Here is a 13433-nt window from a genome sequence, read left to right on the forward strand (position 1 = left end):
TCCCGTATCATTCAGTAAAATATTCTCAGTTTTCCCTCTCCAACAACCCTTCTTTCAACTCCGATCTACTCGCCGTCCGACCTCCGATCGACGAGCCGAAACCATCATTGTGTTCGTTGTCAACCGAGAAACAAAACCCCTCAAACCTTTTGTCGTGAATCGTTGCCGTTCGTCGTTAATTTCAGTCGGAAATATCGTCGGTAATAACTTGATTTCAATTGGTTTTTCGTCGATTCACGACGATCCGATGATCCGTTTACGATACCTCCCGCACCATCATGTTCCTTGCATCGTTCATAGTCCGTCGGTGTCATCCTTGGTCTCCGTCGACGGTGGCGCGTGAGGAGGTGAAGCGGTCAAAGTTTTCGATTTATTGAAATCGAGCTCTACGTCGTTCAAAATTGTGAACCGAGCTTTGTAAGTATCTCGAAATCGCTCAAAATAATTTTTAGGAATTTTTCGATACCATAACACTGTTCACGCGCCCCCACTGCGAGTGGGGAAGAAAAAATGATCGGTTTGACCAGTTTTGGAGGTTTTTTGACCGGTTCCGACCCGACCCAACCCGACCGGTTTACCCGACCCGACCTGTTGACCCGTTGACCGTAGACCGGTGTTGACCACTGTTGACCAAAACTTTGACGGGATTTGACCGGACATTAAACGACCTTTGACTTTGACCGAGTATACCTATCCTGACATTTTTCGACGTTCCAAATCCGATTCCGCAGTCCGTTTTTTTGAAAATTTGGACCCTAAGGCCTCGAAATTGGTAGTCAAACCCGTTGACTTTGATTTTGACTGAAAATTTCAAATTTTCAAAAAGTCATATTTTATGCTTTCGACGTCCTGAATCCGAATCCGAAGTCCGTTTCACCAAATTCGAACCCGGTAAGCTATTTTTCACTGATTTATCACTCGATTCGATATGTTTATCGTAATTAAGCTCCGTTTTTTATATAATTTATGTTGATATGTATCTGAGGAAATATTGGAAGATGATTTCAAGATCGATGGCGTTCGAATGGAATTTAATGGTCAATCAGTATTGCACAGAAATCGAGGTAATACTTTACTACCTCTTTATGCTTTATGGAACATGTGAATATTTGTAAATGCATGAATAAGATAATATTGGTCTCATATGTGTAGTTAATTAATTTCTACACTCGATCCGAATACGATAAAAATTCGGTAACTGATTATGAATCAGATGACTTTTATAAGAAATTGATGGATTGTTAGAATTTAAATTACAAGTTCTGTGTATAGTGATAAAGGAATCAACTTGGATCTTTAACATATAATTTATTTCATCAAAGGTACTTGGATGGGAAATTATGAGAATATTCTGGTAGGGTAAAATTACGGAAATACCCTTATGTTGTAAGATGACAAGAATTGTCCCTGGAAGTTGATTAATAACTCTGAAAGGATATATTGATCTGATGAAACTATAGATGTGCATAAGAAATGCTAGTTTGCTTAGAAAAGTTGGATAACTGGTTTTTAACCCAATAGGGTTTATGCAAGATACTAGAAGTCTGTTAATCAATCATTTCAAGATCCGAGAATGTTCGGGTAAGCAATTAAGCATAGAATCTCTGAACTATATTTATTTTCGTGAAGAGTTAATACCAAAAGTATCTGGGTGCAAAATTATGAAAATGCCCTTGAGAGTTGAAAATAGTCCAAGTTGAATCTGAATGAGAGAGTAACCTGAGAATTTTTTTAAATCAATAAATTACTGATTTGATTGTTGGGATCGTACCTTTGTATGGAAATTTTCTGAAAATTCATTAGTAACAATTGAAAAGACATTTAACATGGAAATTACCTAATTGAGTAAATACATGAAGAATGAGTTATCGAAGGTACTCTTTGGTCAGAATTATTTGAAAGGACTGAAGTGATAATATTAAATTAAATAATAAGATCGAACGTAAGGAAATGATGGAAATACATTGGATCTGTAAAATGACTAAAATACCCCAGGAATAGAACTGACTCAAGAATGTCACCAAGCTCAGGAATGAATGGATATATTCAAGCTTTGAAATGAATAGAAAAACGTTGAGCACCAAAATGACCTTATGACCTAGAATAAGTAAATGTCTTGGATTAATTAAGAAATCCAAATAAACATGGATGTTGTGCTACCAGTAAAAGTTATGGAACACGGCTTAAGTGATTAACTAACGCTAGTGCTATATCATTACCTGAATGATATAAGTACCGCTTGAATGTTTGTTCATCTTCTCAAATTTGGATCGATGATAATTCTGGAAGTACTTGGCTCAACTCAACTCTAGAGCGCATACAGTACTAATAAATGGGTATTCGTGAGTTAAATCAACCATGAATACCAGAATGACTTTATTATATGAATAAATTGAACTGAAATGAAGTACAACATGTATTTGAAATTCAAAAACGTATGAATTATTCTGGAAAACTCTAAAGTAAACGGGATAGACTTGTTTACTAAACGAACTAAGTAACCTCAATGACTGAGGATTAATTAGGTGATTGGATGAGTTTGGAAACACTGTTGAACTTACATGATGAATTGTCCTTATGGGTTATGAACCATGAATTAAGTGTGTCTGTATTTCCTGATTTCCTTGAAACGTATAAATGAAATAAAGACCGTTGGAAGATATATTCAGAGATGATTATGAGGATGATCTATGGATCTTCATTATGGTATTAAAGAGTGAATACACTGGAAGGATAATGAATTGACTTGTTGACATGCATCAGTTTGGGAGTTGTGTAACTGGAGTTGTTTGATAATACGATCGATAGTCATAGATTGTAAATGACTTGAATCTTCGATTCTATATTTCATTTAAAATCACTTCAGTTATGTTTGAAAAAGCAAGTAACGCAAAAGGAAAAGATTCTTAATACCTCATTTGGTTCAATTAGGCTGAAATCCTATGAATACAAAGTATATTCTTGAATACCCCTGATTGTTTAGGTAATGGAATCACTCGCAGTAAATCTGAATTTAGAATTATTATGTATAAAGGTTCCTGAACGTTTTCCTAATGCACACGAAAATATAGTGGGATTCTAAAGTATCAACCTTAAATGTCTGGCTAGATCGATTAGTAACCGATTCTCCTCAATAGGACCTTGTTCCTTGAATTCGATCAAATTTCATAAGTTTCATGTTATCCATAATGATAACTACAATGGCCTCTGAAAATACTTGGATTCTCTAGTGTGTTCCCTATTTATTACTGAACTATTTTATTTATCTTAAAATGTGGTACACTGAATTCTATGGCTCCTGTTTTATTGATGCACCAATTTATTGTGATGTTTTATGGATTAAGACGACTATCTGATTTTTTGTTTGAACTGGTATTTGATTACTATGTATATGGATTTATGGAATTTATATCACGGTGCAATTGTATTTTTGATACGGATTTATAAAGTACAGGTCTGATCAAGCTGGAAAACTTTGGCGGACCTAATGTGACTCTTGGGTAGGCTCACGGGCCCCAAGATGTTCCATTAGGTTGGCTCCCTTTTGTTGTGTGCTTAGGGTAAGCCCTATGGACTTACGGACTTAAGGATATAGGTCCCAAAGCCTATCATTAGGTTGGCTTCCTTTTCGCTGTGTGCTTAAGGTAAGCCCTATGGACGCAGTTCTAGGAACTGCGGATGGTGTACAAGAGAATGGTTTAAACTACAAGTTTCAAAAGTTAAATTTCATTATGATTTTATGAGATTTACTGAACTATCATTTGATAAGTGCACCTATTATGATTTTATTGTACTGTTTGAACACACTAGACATCCTATTCGATCTCCTGAAAATGTCATACTTTGAATGCTTCCTATGAACTGTGTTTTTCATGGCTTCAACTTGATGAACAACTAATGGAACCCCAGATTATTTCGCAAACTGGTATACATATGATTCAATAAGGAAATTATATGGCTTTCCATTTATCTACATGTTATGTAGCATCATATGGTAGTTCTGTATTACTGAGCTTTCCGAAGCTCACTCTATTACTCGCTATGGCAGGTTAAAAGAATTGTACCGGTGCAACTGTCGACATCAATAAGGGAGTTCTTCCGACGTTACTTTCAGAGAATGGTACATGTGATTAGGGGCATGTAGATTGTATTTTATTTTATATATGTGTTTGAAAAACCTATTTTATTTCTGAATAATAATAAATCATTTTATGATTTTACATGTTTTAAGAAAAGTTTTAAATTTTCTGCTATTTTTACAGTGGGTCGCTCTGGTGGCCTAATGTGACACTCCAGATCGAATTGGGCTATCCACATCGGTCTGAGGGGGTTACATTTCGTGGTATCAGAGCTATGGTTTGAGTAAAAAATTTTCAAGATAGACTGGCCGGTCGAATGTTAAAATATATCTGATCAGTACATGCCCCTAGACTACAATCGCACCTCTTTGAGCCGGAACTCCAGGGCTGAGTCCTTATCTTTAACGAGTAAACTGAGGTTTCTATCTGTTAAGGCTATATTTGTACAAAAAGGAATACCAGTAACATTTGTCTAAACGCTGTAAAGTACCTCTCGAGCCATGTGAGAGTTACTCATCTGAGAAATTTTGACCCCGACTACAGAAATTAAATTGGGATATGCTACTACTCTATGAACCTATTCTCATGACCAAGACTGAATTGATTACTCAATGCCATTTTCGTTCGGATTCTTTTATTGAAATAAGGAAAAGTTCTGATAAGAATGTATACTCAACTGGTTAAGGATTAGTGAAGGATTTGTATTTCTATAAAATCTACTTGAAGATATGGAAGAGTTGATGGAAGTTTCATTTCTACAATTATGTGACATGAATGAATTTCGAGGACGAAATTTTTTTAAGGAGGGGAGAATTGTAACACCCCAATTTAGGGGCTAGATTTAATAAATTATAAGTGGATATTTTAATTGGTATTTTTGGAAGAAATTGGAGATTAAATTATAAAATCGTAAAGTTAGCAGACCATTTTAAGAAGTGCAGGAAGTTCAGTGACTAAACTCATGGTTTACCCATTTTTTTAGAGATAATATAAACCCCCATTTCCTGTATCATTCAATAAAAAATTCTCAGTTTTCCCTCTCCAACAACCCTCCTTTTAACTCCGATCTACTCGCCATCCGACCTCCGATCGACGAGCCAAAACCACCATTGTGTTCGTTGTCAACCGAGGAACAAAACCCTTCAAACCTTTTGTCGTGAATCGTTGTCGTTCGTCGTTAATTTCAGTCGGAAATATCATCGGTAATAACTTGATTTCAATTGGTTTTTCCTCGATTCACGACGATCCGATGATCCGTTTACGACACCTCCCGCACCATCATGTTCCTTGCATCGTTCATAATCCGTCGGTGTCATCTTTGGTCTCCGTCGACAGCGGCGCGTGAGGAGGTGAAGCGGTCAAAGTTTCTGATTTATTGAAATCGAGCTCTCCGCCATTCAAAATTGTGAATGGAGCTTTGTAAATATCTCGAAATTGCTCAAAATAATTTTTAGGAATTTTTCCAGGAATTTTCCAACACCATAACACTGTTCACGCGCTCCTACGCGCCGCCACTACGAGTGGGGAAGAAAAAAATGACCGGTTTGACCGATTTTGGAGCTATTTTGACCGGTTCCGACCTGACCCGACTGGTTTACCCGACCCGACCAGTTGACCCGACCCGACCCGACCCGTTGACCTGTTGACCGGTGTTGACCACTGTTGACCAAAACGTTGACGGGCTTTGACCGGGCATTAAACGACCTTTGACTTTGACCGAGTATACCTATCCTGACATTTTTCGACGTTCCAAATCTGATTCCGCAGTCTGTTTTTCGAAATTCGGACCCGAAGGCCTCGAAATTTGTAGTCAAACCCGTTGACTTTGATTTTGACTGAAAATTTCAAATTTTTGAAAAGTCATAGTTTATGCTTTCGACGTCCTGTATCCGAATCCGAAGTCCATTTTGCCAAATTCGAACCCGGTAAGCTATTTTTCACTGATTTATCACCCGATTCGATCCGTTTATCGTAATTAAGCTCCGTTTTTTATATAATTTATGTTGATATGTATCTGATGAAATATTGGAAGATGATTTCAAGATCGAGGGAGTTCGAATGGAATTTAATGGTCAATCAGTATTGCACGGAAATCAAGGTAATAGTTTACTACCTCTTTATGCTTTATGGAACATGTGAATATTTGTAAATACATGAATAAGATAATATTGGTCTTATATGTGTAGTTAATTAATTTCTACACTCGATCCGAATACGATAAAAATTCGGTAACTGATTATGGTTCAGATGACTTTTATAAGAAATTGATGGATTGTTAGAATTAAAATTACAAGTTCTGTATATAGTGATAAAGGAATCAACTTGGATCTTTAACATATAATTTATTTCATCAAAGGTACTTGGATGGGAAATTATGAGAATATTCTGGTAGGGCAAAATTTCGAAAATACCCTTATGTTGTAAGATGACAAGAATTGTCCCTGGAAGTTGATCAATAACTCTGAAAGGATATATTGATCTGATAAAACTATAGATGTGCATAAGAAATGCTAGTTTGGTTAGAAAAGTTGGATAACCAGTTTTTAACCCAATAGGGTTTATGCAAGATACTAGAAGTCTGTTAATCAATCATTTCAAGATCCGAGAATTTTCGGGTAAGCAATTAAGCATAGAATCTCTGAACTATATTTATTTTCGTTAAGAGTTAATGCCAAAAGTATCTAGGTGCGAAATAACGAAAATGCCCTTGAGAGTTAAAAATAGTCCAATTTGACTCTAAATGAGAGAGTAACCTGGGAGTTTGTTTTTAAATCGATAAATTACTGATTTGATTGTTGGGATCCTACCTTTGTATGGAAAATTTCTGAAAATTCGTTAGTAACAATTGAAAAGACATTTAACTTGGAAATTATCGAATTGAGTAAATACCTGAAGAATGAGTTATCGAAGGTACTCTTTGGTCAGAATTGTTTGAAAGGACTGAAGTGATAATATTAAATTAAATAATAAGATCGGACGTAAGGAAATGATGGAAATACATTGGATCTGTAAAATGACTAAAATACCCCTAGAATGGAAATGACTCAAGAATCTCACCAAGCTCAGGAATGAATAGATATATTCAAGCTTTGAAATGAATAGAAAAATGTTGAGCACCAAAATGACCAAAATGGCCTTATGACCTAGAATAAGTAAATGTCTTGGATTAATTAAGAAATCCAAATAAACATGGATGTTGTGCTACCAGTAAAGTTATGAAACGCAGCTTAAGTGATCAACTAACGCTAGTGCTATATCATTACCTGAATGATATAAGTACCACTTGAATGTTTGTTCATTTCTCAAATTTGGATCGATGATAATTCTGGAAGTACTTGGCTCAACTCAACTCTAGAGCGCATACAGTACTAATAAATGGGTATTCGTGAGTCAAATCAACCACGAATACCAGAATGACTTTATTATATGACTAAATTGAACTGAAATGAAGTACAACATGTATTTGAAATTCAGAAACGTCTGAATTATTCTGGAAAACTCTAAAGTAACCGGGATAGACTTGCTTACTAAACGAACTAAGTAACCTCAATGATTGAGGATTAATTAGGTGATTGGATGAGTTTGGAAACACTGTTGAACTTACATGATGAATTGTCCTTATGGGTTATGAACCATGAATTAAGTGTGTCCGTATTTCATGATATCGTTGAAACGTATAAATGAAATAAAGACCGTTGGAAGATCTATTCAGTGATGATTATGGGGATGATTTATGGATCTGTATTATGGTATTAAAGAGTGAATACACTGGAAGGATAATGAATTAACTTGTTGACATGCATCAGTTTGGGAGTTGTGTAACTGGAGTTGTTTGATAATACGATCGCTAGTCATAGATTGTAAATGACTTGAATCTTCGATTCTATATTTCATTTAAAATCACTTCGGTCATGTTTGAAAAAGTAAGTAACGCAGAAGGAAAAGATTCTTAATACCTCATTTGGTTCAATTGGGCTAAAATCCTATAAATACAAAGTATATTCCTGAATACCCCTGATTGTTTGGGTAATGGAATCACTCGCAGTAAATCTGAATTTAGAATTATTATGTATAAAGGTTCTTGAACGTTTTCCTAATGCACACGAAAATATAGTGAGATTCTAAAGTATCAACCTTAAATATCTGGCTAGATCGATTAGTAATCGATTCTCCTCAATAGGACCGTGTTCCTAGAGTTCGATCAAATTTCATAAGTTTCATGTTATCCATAATGATAACTACAATGGCCTCTAAAAATACTTGGATTCTCTAGTGTGTTCCCTATTTATTACTGAACTGTTTTATTTGTTTTAAAATATGGTACACTGAATTCTATGGCTCCTGTTTTATTGATGCACCAATTTATTGTGATGTTTTATGGATTAAGACGACTATCTGATTTTTGGTTTGAATTGGTATTTGATTACTATGTATATGGATTTATGGAATTTATGTCACGGTGCAATTGTATTTTTGATACGGATTTATAAAGTACAACTCTGATCAAGCTGGAAAACTTTGACGGACCTAATATGACTCTTGGGTAGGCTCACGGGCCCCAAGATGTTCCATTAGGTTGGCTCCCTTTTGCTGTGTGCTTAGGGTAAACCCTATGGACTTACGGACTTAAGGATACAGGCCCCAAAGTCTATCCTTAGGTTGGCTTCCTTTTCCCTGTGTGCTTAAGGTAAGCCCTATGGACGCAGTTCTAGGAACTGCGGATGGTGTACAAGAGAATGGTTTAAACTACAAGTTTCAAAAGTTAAATTTCATTATGATTTTATGAGATTTACTGAACTGTCATTTGATAAGTGTACCTATTATGATTTTATTGTACTGTTGGAACACACTAGACATCATATTCGATCTCCTGAAAATGTCATACATTGAATGCTTCCTATGAACTGTGTTTTTCATGGCTTCAACTTGATGAACAACTAATGGAACCCCAGATTATTCCGCAAACTGGTATACGTATGATTCAATAAGGAAATTATATGGCTTTCCATTTATCTACATGTCATGTAGCATCATATGGTAGTTTTGTATTACTGAGCTTTCCGAAGGTCACTCTATTACTCGCTATGGCAGGTTAAAAGAATTGTACCGGTGCAACTATCGACATCAATAAGGGAGTTCTTCCGGCGTTACTTTCAGAGAATGGTACATGTGATTAGGGGGCATGTAGATTGTATTTTGTTTTATATCTGAGTTTGAAAAACCTATTTTATTTCTGAATAATAATAAATCATTTTATTATTTTACATGTTTTAAGAAAAGTTTTAAATTTTCTGCTATTTTTACAATGGGTCGCTCCGGTGGCCTAATGTGACACTCCAGATCGAATTGGGCTATCCACATCGGTCTTAGGGGGTTACACCCTAAAAATCATTAAAAATTACCATAAAGTTTAGAATTAGTTATATTACAACTTAGGATCTCTAATTAAACAAACTCTTAAAGTTAGGGTTTATGGATCAAGAACACATATGTTCAGAACTTAATGAAATTAGTACTAAAAAAATTAGGATCATGGGCTTACCAAATATGTACTTGAATTTGAAAACTAATGTCTAGATTGCAAAGATTTGAGCTTGGATTACTTTGAGTTGTTGAATAAGATTTGAACAAGGAGAAACTAAAGGTTGAAGATGATACAAAGTGTTTTCTCTCACCTCTTTGTCTAGTAGCGGGAATGCACCACCCAAATATACTAATTCATCATTTTACTTATTTAAGAAATAACTTGAAAATATTTGGACACATGATGATTCGTCCATTAGATAATTTGGATAAATTAAGGCTTTGGTCCTTTTATAAAAGCATGCACATGAAAGGGTTTTTAAACTATACTTGCATTCAAAATTAATGATTTCGTATTTTTTTCATTTTAGTCCTTATACATAGAATTTCAGGATTAACCTAACTAATTTAATATTTATTATAAACTTATTTATTCGAAAGCTTGATTCAAATATCGAAAGAGAAAGAAGAAAAAAAATTTAAATCACCAAGAGTTAAAAAAATGCTAGACCGGTTTTAAGGGTGTTATAGAGCTAATTTAGAGGATTAAAACTATAGATTCAAGCATGCTTTTGTGTTTAAATTTTTATTTTTGATTGTTTAACACTATAGATCTTATATTTTAAATTCTATATTAAAATTTTGTAACAAAATTAATAATATATAGTTCAAATTTCAGAATTTCAATGATATATGATATAGTGTATATATATAATATAATAAGACTTCGTGTATAAAATAAAAATATTAACTATTTGAAATACTAATTTTTTATATGTATCGTTATGTTTTTTTAATAATATTTACACTATTATTAAATTTTTTATTTAGTTGATGTCATTGATCATTTGAGTTTGAGTATCAACACAATTTAAAACCCATTAAAATATATTTTTATCTTTTTATCAAAAGCTAAAATACCCTTTTATCTAAATAAAAATTAATATTAATATAATAAGATTTTCAATGTTCCATACTTTTATATAATGTTTAAATAATACAATTAAAAATTATTTATTTACGGATCAAACACACGTTGAATATAATTTATACATAAGTTATTTACCACTTAACATGTAATCATTACTAGATGATTTTCTAATAAAAATTTTTTTAACATAGAATGTTATTTTTCATGTATAACATGGGCATGACAAATTTTTGATACATTATTAATTCTAGAGAAAATAACTTCAGTGACCAAAAATGCCTTATAATATACGATTTTAACCAACTTTTTTTGGATTTGCCAAAATGACCAACTAAATCGCAATGCGATCGATAATTCGCAACGCGATCACCGATATCGCAAACCAGTTTCCAGATTCGCAACGCGATTCTGACTATCGCATTGCGATTTCCCAAATTCGCGTTGCGATTTTCCTAATTCGCAATGCGAATACGTAAATGGCAACGCGAATACGTAAATGGCAACGCGATTACGTAAATCGCAACGCGAATACGTAAATCGCAACGCGAATACGTAAATCGCAACGCGAATACGTAAATCGCAATGCGAATCTGTAAATCGCAACGAGATTCTGACTATCGCAATACTGAATTTCAAATTCGCAACTCGATTTCTGAATTCGCAACAGGTTTTAATTTCGCAACACAAATGTTTTGGGTATATAACTACGCAGCAGCAGCAACTCATAACCTAAATCCCTAAATCGCAACTCATTTCATCTCCATCTATCACTCTCTCCGGCGACATCCGTTCCTATATCCAACGACATCCGTTCCTATATTCAACGACATCCTTCCCCATCCGGCAACAGGTTTTAGTTTCGCAGCTCGTTTGTTTAGTAAATTAATTTACAATAATGAAATCATCTAATGTTGATCATGTTTGGATAGATTTGTGTTTTGGAGGGTCATGGGAGAATGTTCATGGTGTTTTACAATATATGCCTTTACCCATGAATCTTCAACTAAAACTGTCATTAAAAAAGTTAACTTATGAAACTCTAATGTCACGTGTTGCAAATAAATTGAATTTAGAGCCCCTAAGTGGATTTAGGCTATCTTATCAGAGAAATGGTAAAGTTTATTTGTTAACTGACAATGAAGATGTTGAACGATTCATTGCTTACATTAGTGTTTCAAGTGATGATGTTACATTGTATGTTGTTGAACCTAGAAGTAGTGAAGTTGGGTCAGTAGCGGGTAGTAATCAACTAAGTTTTTCAACCCCAGTTTATGGTGCTCAAAATTTAATGGTTCCACCACAATTTCATCACCAAGCAAATATTGTTTCACCACATTTCCAATACCAAACACAATCTCAAAACCCACAACTTTTCCCTAATCCAAATCCCAATCAACTTTCAGCACCAAATTCCAGTTTTCGTATTGACCAGTTAGACGATGATGAGCCAACAGAAAAAATTGTGAGTACTAGTCAGTATTCGAAATTTGATCTTGGTCAATACCCGGACTTTGATCTTGGTCAATACTCGGATTTTGATGATTTTTCAGAAGAAGAAACAGACCCTGCGTGTAATGATTTTGATATTGGTCAATACCCGAATTTTGATGATGAAACAACCGTTGCCGAGGAAGATGTTGTTGATGATAATGAGGAGGAAGTTACGACTGTAAATGAACATGTTGAACATCCATTCTGTAATTCATATAACACTGAAGAAGAAAAAGAAGAAGAAGAAATCCCCAAAGAAAAGTCCCCGAAGAAAATGTCACGGGAGTATAACTGGAATATGCCAGAATTACTTCAGATACCAGAAGAAGAGTTGGTAAAGATAGCAGTTGATTGTTACACAAAAATTATTCGTATCAAGAAAGATGATTGTTTTGATACAAAGGAAGACTTGAAGATAGCTTTGTATACGAAATGTGTGGAAGATGGCTATCAACTAAAAGTTAACAAATCAAGCAAAGATCGTTTCGAAACAAGGTATATGATTGACAAAAACTGTATGTGGCGTATGATTGCAAAGAGGATAAAAGATTGCGAAATGTTTCAAGTTAGGACTTTTATTGATAAACATACATGTTCAAGAACCCAAGTTTTTCCTCACCATAGACAGGCAAACAAAAAGGTGTTGGGTGGTTTTCTGGCTGAGTTAATGTTTTTGAATGGTAGGGTATATCGGGGACATGAAATTATGTCTGATATGAATGCTCGGTTCAAGATTAGTATCTCATATTCTCAAGCTTGGAGAGCCAAATGGTATGCCTTGGAATTGTTGAGGGGGTTGCCAGAAGCATCGTTTGCCCAACTGTTGGCTTATTGTCACAATTTAAAGCTGAAAAATCCTGGGTCGGTAACTCATATCAAAACAGATAGAGATGGACGCTTTGAGTTGCTGTTTATCGCCATTGGTGCTACGGTTAGTAAATCAATATAATTTTGTTGACTCATTTTTGTTAGTTACATGCATTTCACATTTAAATGATTATATTTCTTGTGTATATGATTTTGTAGATTTGTTCATTTATTAATTGCATGCGCCCAGTTATTATAGTTGACGGAGCACATTTAAAAGGTCGATACCTTGGAGTAAACCTATTAGCAGTAGCCATGGATGCTAACAATGGGATACTGCCAATAGCTTACGGGGTTGGCAAATCTGAAACCTCTGATTCATGGACATGGTTTATGGGGCATCTTAGGGATTGCATAGGTCCTATTAGCAATCTGAAAATCATATACGATAGGGCAAACTCAATTGACAACGATGTTAGAAGGTGTTTCCCAGATGCTTTTCATGGACTTTGTGGTGTTCATTTGTATAGAAATCTAAAATCAATGTCTGCTGGTATAAAAAATCATAAATGGACATACTGGAAGGCTGTAAAAGCTTATCG

Source organism: Hibiscus syriacus, unplaced genomic scaffold (genome assembly GCF_006381635.1).
Source record: "Hibiscus syriacus cultivar Baekdansim isolate YM2019G1 unplaced genomic scaffold, ASM638163v2 tig00111132_pilon, whole genome shotgun sequence".
In the NCBI taxonomy this organism is placed as follows: domain Eukaryota; kingdom Viridiplantae; phylum Streptophyta; class Magnoliopsida; order Malvales; family Malvaceae; genus Hibiscus; species Hibiscus syriacus.